Here is an 11166-nt window from a genome sequence, read left to right on the forward strand (position 1 = left end):
TTCTGCCTGACGCAATCACACTTGCTATAGCACACGCTTACTCATGACCTCATTCCAGGTCCTTGCCAGAATACATCCCACACACATCACCTTTTTTAGGGGAAAATGCATGCCTGCTACAATGTCTCAGAGGAAGAGTGGCCACGTTTGTCATATCACATCACATGGCACCCACCCACCCACAGTCACAGCGTGACAAAAAGCTCAGACTTGGTCACTCACACAGCGGATCACAGCCAAGGCCCCTGTCCTGACTTGGGCCCAGCACTGGTGGTCAGGAGAAGAGACAGATTGTTCCTTAGACAGTCTGCTCCTTTCTGTGAGCCAGAAATAAGGGACTTTTGGATTAGAGGTTGGCCCAGACCACCATGTTTCATGGGCAGGGAATAATCTATCCTCCATTCAGTTTGCTCCTCATTCTGCCTTGTTTTGTTATTGGCTTCCAGTTTTTCCACACCCTTCCATATCTTTCTCCACTACTTAAACATGCATTGTGCAAAATAATTATTTCTTTGTGCAATCATTTCAGACTCCTGCACCATCTTGCTAACGTGTTCCCTCTCCCAAGTCTCTCTTGTGTCAAAGTGGTGCCATACTACTAATGTGGTTGCCTTTTTGGCTGACAATATGAGAAAAGCAGGGAAAGGGGCCAGGTGTCTGTATTCTTCATAGATCCAAGGTGCTACGCAGCTAAAGGTATGTGAGAGGCAGTGTCCTGCCTGCATCTCTGAAATCTCCCCATGAGGGAGCTCCACAGCTGGAATGAATACTGCTCTTGGATTTTAATGCTCATATACCCGCTCATGTAAAGCCCAACTATCGAGTCTTTATGAGGGTGAAGTGGGTCCGAGCCTAAACATTTTAGATGTAGTGAGTTTGTAGACACACCACAAACAATTTAGTGAATAACTGATGCAAGGCAAAAAGATGGCAGAGCTCTGTGATCTAACAGCTGTGCAAACAAGCTAGAGAATTTAAAATTCAGGAAGCTGTATCTGCAGGAAAGCATTTTAAAAAAAATCCCTAGTGTCACATCTGGTGGCATCAAATTGTCATTATGACATGGTATTTAAGATGATTTAATGGGTTTATTGCCGAGTAAGAACCTTGGAGTTTGCTTAAACTACTGAACATTAAAAAGATGTAACTTTTTAAATGACATTCTGACAAAGTACTGCCTAAACAGTTCATTATCCTTCAGGAATACATACATATGTGTATCAGCATGTGTGCACATGGAAATGAACAGATCAGTAATAAGATGAACTGAGCAGACTCGCATGGCATGAGAACTATCTTTGGAAAAATGAATTCCCCTTTCTCCCTCTCTCTTCTATATCTCATACATCCATACAGTGGGCAGGATCTCTGTCCACCTTAATTACTCCTCTTTTAGGGCACTGAATCAATGGGTGGTTTTGAAACAAAGGATTCTGCTACTAAAAACAGCCTGGTAAAGTGTCTGGAAAAGGTTACTGATTATAGATGACTTCTAAGAAAAGGTGTCGAGGAAAAGAAAAGGGGCCTCTTTTCTTGCTGAATATTTTTAATGTGTCATAGTATTTCTTTCACCTTTAGTTCCCGGAACAGTTCTCATTTCCCCTGAATGTTCCGACTTCTTATCTCAGGCCCTTTCAGCTTGTTGATTTTAAATTCAGTCTGGCTAATTCAAATTCAAGGCACACTGCTCCTGAAGTCTTTCACCATCTTCTGATTCCACAGAAGGGGGCTGTTAATAGTATGGGGTTTTGTCAGTGAGGAGCAGTGCAAACTTCCTCTTACACTTATTCCTTTCATACTAGATTGACACGACACATAGCAAGCTAGTCAGACAATCTTGCTGTACGTGTCTAACTTGGTGATTTTCTCCCTGCTGATTGCATACAGAATGCAGGTTTCCAGCCAGAGGTGCCCTGATGCACACCTTAGACAGATGCCCTCAGTAAACAGTGAAGATCTCTGCCTGTGAAACGATGCGACAGAGATTTGCCTAACCAGACACATTCCTGAATAATTCCATCAAGTCACCAGAAGCTTTTCTATCATCTATGGCAATTTTCCACCATCGATGCATTTGCCTTTTAACATTTGAATAAACTGTCAAAGCACAGCCTGCCTCTGCTAGCCAACCCTGCACGCATGTAAAATGAAAGAGGGAAAGGCAGGCTTTTACTGATTCAGACAGAATGTAGCTGTAGAAATACCACAAGTGAGCTGGGCAGCTTAGCATGGAGCTTCACACATCCCAGGTGATCCAGCACAGATCTCTGCAGTCAGGTGCCTGTGCTGGTGCCCAGCAGAGCAGCACGCACAGCTTTGTGCAGTGCACACAGTGCCATACAGGTGCTGCTGATCCTCCTCCTCCACGTGGTACCCCACACAGCCAGCTTGCAGCTGGTCTGTACTGACACTCTGCTTGCCCTGCAGCACTTCCCTACCTGTTTACGTCTCTGACTTTAATTTTCAATCTATCTCAAACAAATTATTTTTCATTTCTTTTTTTTTTCCTTGTAAAATGCAGCTCTTAGAAAGCAGGAAGAAGAAGTTTGTGTCTTCTGAAAGTAAGTCAGCTTCAAGGGGTCTTCAACAGCCAGAGGGTTTCTTTTTTTTTTCCACTATGAGTTTGATAGTGAATAATTGTAAGAGGGGAAAAAATCACCTCAGGTTGTATATTGCCACTTCCTCTTGCATTCCACTTAATGAAAACCTTTGATTAGCCTGCTGAAGAGACCCCACATTCAATAATTTGAAGCAAAAGGTTAATGGTGTTATTACAACTATTATCCCTTTTAAAATCATTATCCTCTTGTTTTTTATGTCTATATTACCTTCACCTTTCCGTGAACCCACTTTACCAGCTGTTTCCCTCTGTCATAAAGTTTGCTGAACATCATCCTAGGAATAGGACAAATGCCATGTTTTATCAATCAAGCCTAAGGGAATTCTCAGCTTCTCATAACCCAAACTGTAAAAGGAGATTATTACAAAGTTTCTATTTTGATTTTTGAATTGGTCATGAGTACAGTTAATACCAGTTAATACCAAGGTGCAAAATGCTGCAATTAAGTCACTATTTTACTTGGGAAGTTTTACAGATTAACAAAGTATGAGAACTGAGACTAATCAATTGTAATTGCTTTCAAAATAGTCATTTGTTAGAAGGACGAACAGTCCTGAGCAAAAATGCATGGAATGCCCAAAATAAAAATAATGTGCTAAACTGAGGTGGCGAGACACCTTTTTCTAAGAACATCTTCCTAACTTAGACACTTAAATTGCACTGAGGTGGAATGAGTTGAGCTGTGAATGCATAGCAGTGCCTGAGATATATTTGAAAATGTGCCTTTCTCTCCAGAGATGCTGATTCTGTTTGCTAACCTCAGCCACCTAAATACAGTTGCCCCATCAACACTGGAGCTAAGTCTGCTCTTTATGAGAGAAAACTTCCTGGTGCACAATTGGCATCTTCTGTAATCCACATTATTTCGGATCCTGTGGACACCATTAGTCAGCATCTTCCTTGATAATACACTGAGTCCGTGGTCTAACAGTGGGTCTAGAAGAACTTGCCTACACAGAATAAATTCCCAGTTAATAAAAAAAAAAGCATAAAGAGAATTACAGGCCTTAAAATAATCAAATTTTCTACATGTTCAGTCTTCGTTATGCAAAATAAAAATATCACACACTTCCTAGAGTTCAAAAAGAATCTGTTAAAGATAATACCTCTACATGAAAATACATTTGTTGCAGAATGGCAACAGTGCAGCATTTACTGAGCTCCTAGTAAAATAAATGCAGTGCTCTGTGATTGCTTCCTTTGAACATGGAAAAATACAGGTAGTGCATACTAATGTTTTCCAACAATAGTGTCTATCAGGGAAAAGCTTTGATCTGTGCAGACATCTAAGCAGAACAAGGTGTGGGCTTTGCCCATGCCGTTTTTATAACCACGGATGTAGAGGAGAAGTTAATGCCTGTATAACTTATGTACCATTGCTGGCAGCAGAAGTGAGAGAGAGGTTTCCTCTTTTTTAAATCCCAAACATTTTGCTACCAACTTCTGAATGGTAATTCAAGAAGAAAAAGCGAAAATTTTGCCAGGTGAAAGATGTAATAAGCAGCAAATTCCCACTATGAAATTCCTATGATTGACGTGCTCTTGTCATTACATTGAAAAAAATCTTGCAGTGTATTATAATGACAAGAAGATGTGTAATGTTATTCTGATACAAGAAAAGACAGTGTACATCCATTGATCCAAAGAATTCTAATTCACCCCATAAAGTGAGATAAGAATCACTACAGCAGGCAGTTAAAGGTCCATCTCACCCTGTATCCTGGCTCTGACAATGCCTAGTACTTCATATTTCAGAAGAAAATGTCAAAATAGGAGCCCCATTGTGTGCACTGCTAAAAATGAACAGTATTAATAGTAAGCATGTTCTTATCTCCCATGCTTTTCACAGCTAGCCAACCATTATTGGCTTCCACAGTAGTTACCGCAGCAAGTGAATTTTACATGTTCTCTTTTATATTGATGCATATATGCATAGCTGCATATATATGTCTGTAGCACACAGACAGTAAATAGACGTGCAACAACTGAAATAATAAGCCCTAATACTTAAGAATTCATATGCTTTATTTTAAAAGCAAATGCATGCTTAACCAGTTCTTGTCAGCCAAGCTTTTCCATTTCTGTTCTAATCACAGCTTGCACTGGTTACTGAGAATTTCTCCAATAATTGTTTAAATATTTTTAAAATGCTGTCAGCCTACTAATGGTTTAAAAAATAAAGAAACAGCTGGTAAAATTATAACATTAAAGGTGAGGTTTGGGGAAATGGGCCGAGATTCAGATATTTCAACTTTACAATGGAAACGTTTGTGAGAGAAGCTAGAAAAAAATAACTAAAAAATAGCTAGAAGAATTCATAGTTGTACGAGTAGTTCCACCCCATACAAAGTAGCAACACAATGATTGAATATTTAGAAAATAGCAGTAGTACTTTCTACTTGGAATCAAGCCACTATTTCCTCGCAGCAAAATGAATGAAGTCAGAGGTCACAAGAAAGAATAATTGTGTTGCCATCTCCTGATACCTTTAAGACAGCATTCTTGGAACTTGATGATCCTTGGGGTCCCTTCCAACCCAAGCCATTCTGTGATTCTGTGATCCTTCTAGGATCCTTGTAGGCTACATCATCCAGTGTTGGTGACAGTGTTTTCCTGCATGCACAGGAATGGGGAGGGCATCATCGTGGTCTTCCCCAGGGCCTCTGAAATGAATTGAGAGATTCAGACTCCCTTCTGTAATGGGACACTCTCATAAAAGGTGCAGCTCTGCCCTAAGACAATAATTAGATTTAATGCCTTGCAGCATCAGCAGGTTACTGGTGAATGTAAGAGGATTTTTTCCCCTGGGTTTGTCAGTCAAATTCCACCAGTGGGGTGTTCTGCCTTCCCTGAAAGCACAGGGAGCAGAAACTCAATGTCCTTTCTTGTGACACCAAGAATATGCTTACAGGTTCACTAAGGTTTAGGGAAAGAAGGTAGGGTGTACTGGACTAAGCTTGTTTTTCCACCTTCTGCTAGCCAGGGTCAATTTCTAAATAGGGCCACGTGGGGAAATCCCATTTCTAGACACCTTGCCAGTGATGGTGCCATCTTTCTTCATTCTCCATCACTGTAATTACATAATGACTGAAACACTAATTTGGTTTTTAAGCTTGATCCAAAGCATCCGAGGAAAACTTAGTTTGTGATACTGGGTTAACTAGGTGGGCTTAACACCCAACCATCCCATGGTGCTATAGGGAAAGAGGTTCCACATCATGCAGCAACTTCAGCTACCCAAGGCTTAGAAGGAAGAGTATCTGAATGCATTTCCACAACTTCCCTAACATCATTCTTTCTTTTACAACATCCAACAACAAGCATACATTTCCACTAGCAGAGCTCAACCATGATCCCAAACTGCTTCCTGTCCTGCCAGTCACTGATGTTATCTCAGGCTGCTGACTCCTGTTCCCGTCCATTGTAGCTCTTACCCTATGTTCCCTTTTGGCATAAAGTGTCCCATTACCTTCAGATTCTGCTGGAGCAATCTCTTTAAGCCTGGGTAACAACAGCAGCAATCAGAAATGGCATTGCAAAAAAAAAAAACCAACCAACAACAACAACAAAAAAAAGACCTAACTGCTTCACATGGAACGTCTACATCTGCTAATTGCTATACTGCCGGGCCATGCTGAGAGCCACACATAGCCCCGAGGGAGACTTCTTCAAGCAGAGTCTGTCCAGCAAATAGTGCACTAGGAACTGTCTTTAAAAGATGCTGGGTATGCCATCTGTGTTTTTGCAGTGCTACGAACCCATGACAGAGCTTGGTGTGAATGGGTACGGTTGAAGCGTCACCACAACACACAAATTCCTGTTTGCAAGAATGCTCTAACAAAAGATGAGTTCAGATCCAGACTTGCACTTCCTTTCAGCATGAGGTTTTCTGGTATGAGATTTGGGTTCATCTCAAGTTCAAACTTTTTCAGCCTAAGTGTAAAAACATGCACTTTACAATACCATCAAAACCCTCAAATTACAGCCAAGAACAGGAAACAACTACACCAGCATGTAAATAAGAACCCAAATGAGTTTAATTCCCCATCTACTTTCTGGTTATTCATTCCCTTGAGCCTGAACACCAAACCATGAGCCACACATGAATAATGCAATTGCTGTTTCAGTGTTGGATCGGGAGGAGAAATCTGTATCCTTCTTTGTCTGATATTACTAGGGACATTTGTGACCACCTTGCTTTGAAGTCAGAGTCACTAAAATGCAGAAGGGTACACTTTACAATTGTAGGAAGCTCTTCCTCAAGAGAAGCACTTCCAGAAGGCCATTTATATTGTGCTGATGCCAGTAAACCCTATAAAGCATTCTGTCCTCAGGGGACAGCAGGATGGAGGGACGTTATAACCACGTTCTAATCTACTTGGGCTCCTTGCAGGACCTGTAGCAGTTGTAAGCATTCAAAGCCACCCTCAAACAATTCTGTGCCATCCAAATAGTGCTGGATTTAGATCACTTTTATGTAAGAGAACTAGTTGTAACAGACTCAGCAATCTGATCCACTACACAGTATTTAAGCAAACAGCAGATTGCACAAGCGTATTCTTTACCAGTGCACGAAACAACACAATCCTCACATGTTGGACTGCAACCCTGGCACACTGGGCACAGAACTGGTATGGGGATCCTTGTCCTGTGGCAGCATTGCTGCAGCCACCTCCCAGATTGTTCATCTGGGAGTGAGGGGGGGAACACACTGTTACTGTACTGCTGCTGAAGGATGAAACAATCATCTGCACCTCACCTCTTTTCTCCAATCCATCCTCTCAACACTCCTCCCGAAAGATAGTGAGGAGCTACATCCAAGCACTCAGTGCAGGAGCCTTGACAGTTTGGTTCTCAGCCACCAACGGAGCGGAACATACCCTACCCTTGGCAGTCCTACTGTCACTTGTGATTTTCCATTTCCAGACATAGTCTTGTATTAAGATTGGTCTTTTGCCCTTCGCGAGGATCGTGCTTTGTTTAAAAGGCTGCATAAAGAAACACCTGTCAAGATAAAATCTGCACCTTGATAGAGTCCTGGGCCAGTACAGCAGTAGTTGCTTTTCTAAATGGACCACACACAGTATAGCTCTTAAAAATACGCTCAATGGTATTCATACCTTGGCAGTGGTGACATATCAGACTGTGTTTGCAGCAGCATTTGGAAATGAATCTCCAGCTCTTTGCAGTCTCCTATGTGTAAATGTCACTTAATTGTCTAAGAAAAATTTGGCTGACCTTTCAATTACTAGCAACAGAATAAAAGCAGTAGAAGACTGTATGTGACAGCAAGTGTCACTGATACCCAGTTGTCACCTTCCTGTGCTGACTGGGAGCGCTACAGAGAATTCACACTCCATTCCAGGACTGCATTTTTGGCACAACACTGGTAAAGGAACTCACTGGTAAAAGGATAGGAACTAGGAAAAGAAAGGAACTGTCCCTCATCCTTCCCTGTCCTGACTCCATGGACAAATTCAGAAAGAGGATTTCTGAATGTCTGCAAAAAAGGCCCTACATTCTTAGAGCTTTTGTGGAACTTAATACCTTCTTTCAGCAGGAAGCATTGCATAGTTGAGACTATTTGCAGATAAAGGTCTGAGTACATGGACGAACCCTCCCAGCCATGTAGAATTAATGTCAATATGAAATTTACATGCTATTTTTGAGTTCTTGTCTAGTATATGTAGTTTATACAACTGTTTACACAGCTGTTGACTGCACTTGTGAGACATTCATTCAAGTAGTGCGTATCTCGTGGCTCTTCCACTGAAATGTACCGCTGTGTAGTCATTGTTTTGTCTACCATGTTTGGTACTGGATAAGAAAGACACTTGAGTGGATGTTACAGTACAGCAATCTCACATCCAGTTTGTAAATCAGCTGTTAGAGGCAGTGTTTATAAACACTTCTCAAACTCCTCCTTCAGGTTCACTCTCTTAAAACTGTTGGGCTGTTGGTTAAGATCAGGAAAGTTGAACTGATAACCTCCTAGCGCTGGTGCATGACTCAAGAACCTTGTTTCAGCTTCTATCTAGCAAGTTTTTCACTTCTTTCCCAGTCACTGCTTTGACCCCCCAAAATAGAGACCTTCTTGGCAGAGGTCACTTCTTGTTAAGACCACTTCTCATCTTGAATATTGTACAGAACATGGGTTTCTGTCTTCTATGTGGAGACTCAAAATCTACGTGATACCTTCAAACCTCTTCCGACAAGTTCGAGCCCTGAGAGCCTGTTTTCAAATACATGCACTGAGATGAATTGGACATAATTGTTACACCTAGAAACTTAATCAGCCAGGCCCATCTAAATTCGGTGATCTGACCGCAAGAGGCAATTAACCATCAAAGCAGGATGTTGCCAGCAGCTGTAAATGTTCTTTTAGTCCCTTCACCCTCAGGGTAGGAGGTAATCACAGGTTCATTTTTAGGGCTTTTCTTTTTATATTCTTTACTCTTACAGTCAAACCTGACAATTAGCTTGCCCAAACAGCTATTTCTTATATAGCCCTAAATAAAGAAGCAAAATAAGTGACAAAGTATAATCAAGTACTTTGGTATATCTCTTGTTCTTTCACACATTTACACACACATTCGCTGAGCGTTCATCTTCTGTTCCTTCCTTCTGGCTTATCAGATACTGAAATAGTGATAGCACTTTCCATTATCTGTGCTGTAACTTCACTCTGTTAGTCAGCTGAAACACCTCATACACAAGAAAAAAATTCTCAGGGATAGATTCAGAGTCAGGCTAGATGTGGCTCTGGGCAGACTGGTCTGGCAGTTGGTGACCCTGCACATAGCAGGGGGTTGAAATTAGATGATCATTATGATCATTATGATAATTAGATGATCAATATTTTCTCACTATGAAAAGTAGTCATGCCATGATGATTTCAATGAGGAAGTTATGGTCTTTGAATTGTTCTGAAAAAAATGTATATTGAAGGAGAAACAAATATCTGTAACAGACAACATCTGACTGTGACTGAGCATTCTTATGTACTGTGTCCTCAATGACCTACTTGTTCAGATCATTCAAGTTTTCAAACTCTAATTCTGTATAATGCACTGTTTCCTATGCATGTCTATGTTTATTTCTATACCTGTCTAGCCCACTGGCACTTGCAAAAAAATAAAGGGAAGCAAAATTTTAACAGCCATACAATATCCATAAGACAGTGATTATTTTCATGCAGGATCTAATTCACCTAGGGAAAAAGAACAGGAATGTGAGATTTTGGTGTTTTTCTTTGCATTCATTGTACTTTCAAAATCAGTTGCAGGAAATCATTTATGTTGTATGCAAGCAAATTCAACAAATAAATAATCAGCATACAGACCTACCTGAACACATTCTGTTAGCTTGCTACAAAGCTAACCTGATGCTTGCTAATGTGTAAGGAAGAGGTTTAGGGCTGGACCCAGCTCAAGCAGCATTAGTTTAAATGAACTAAAAATAACAAAGATAGCAAGACTTTATAAACCACACATCCCAAATGTAATGCAATATTTGTAGTTTCTCTAAAAACTAATTCAGAAAGCATAAAGGTACACGAATATCTAAAATCTGTTTCAATGCAGTCGTTACAGTGTTAGTACCTCTAGTTACACCTTCAGCTGGGGAACTTGTGGCCATGCTTCCAGACACAATCAGTGAACTCACTCCATCTGCAAGCTCGTTCCTTTTCCTCAAGTGGTTAGTGATTAATGCATGCCAACTCGTAGCAATGAAAGGTGCTCTAAAGGCCTACATTGTAGGCCTTCAGCAATGACACCACCACAGAAGTACCTAAACAGAAGCCTATGTTCCACGGGACAGGATATCACAGAGGTATGTCACGGATGGCGAGGAACGCTGATGCTGCCATGTCAGTTATTTAAAAGCCGAGGCTCTGACTACAGAGAACATTTTTTGATAATTCCAGTAATTACCTGAGTCAGCGGGGAAGCGCAGAGCTGGTGCTTTCCTGGGCTCACCAGGATGTAACGACGCAGGAAGCAGAAGATAATGGAAGCCCCAAGCACAGAGCTGACTCAGAAGCTCCACTTCTTTGTCACCAGCGTAGACGCGGGCAACTCATTCCTTCAAGAAGAGGCATTGGGCAACCACAAAACAGGAAACCTCATACAGAAACGTTACACTCAGTAAACCAGCCGGCCCAGGAGGGCACTTGGCTTTGTGAGGAGCAGGGCTGTGGCTGTAGCTTGGGATTGGGGCACAGGGCCACACCGCTGCATAGCTGACCTGCTTCCCTCCTAGAATACATGCATTCACCACTGAAGAGCTGTGGGTTTTCCCAAGCTTTTAGGTCAAATGGGGAACACACTGCACTGCACCATCTCACCCTGTTCTTATTCTGAGTCCCACTACCCACAGAGAGAGGCCGAACCCACAGCTCTGTGTTCCCACCTCAGCCCGCAGGCAGGAACGGAGGCTCATGAGTGGCCCCGACCTCCGCACAGCCCCTCGGCTGCCGTGAGGCCGGAACCAGGACAGTTCCGCGGGCGGAGGCCAGTAGCAGGACCCGCCACGTGCCCCTCACG

The 11166-nt window shown here is 41.9% G+C and overlaps 1 long non-coding RNA gene across 2 annotated transcripts in view; it reads right to left on the minus strand.

Moving 5' to 3' along the window:
* LOC109369662 overlaps window positions 1–11160 on the minus strand; it is a 28024-nt gene extending 16864 nt beyond the window's left edge. Inside the window, exons 1-2 of one of the 2 annotated variants that reach the window (XR_004161092.1) lie at window positions 11033–11160; window positions 10555–10705 (exon numbers count right to left, since the gene is read on the minus strand). This is a non-coding gene — a long non-coding RNA (uncharacterized LOC109369662). Of the gene's footprint in view, window positions 1–10554 lie in introns of both variants that reach the window. The other variant, XR_002119055.2, reaches the window with a different exon arrangement.
* Window positions 11161–11166: the final 6 nt, after the last annotated feature.

The sequence above is a fragment of the Meleagris gallopavo genome, chromosome 12 (genome assembly GCF_000146605.3).
Source record: "Meleagris gallopavo isolate NT-WF06-2002-E0010 breed Aviagen turkey brand Nicholas breeding stock chromosome 12, Turkey_5.1, whole genome shotgun sequence".
Taxonomy (NCBI): domain Eukaryota; kingdom Metazoa; phylum Chordata; class Aves; order Galliformes; family Phasianidae; genus Meleagris; species Meleagris gallopavo.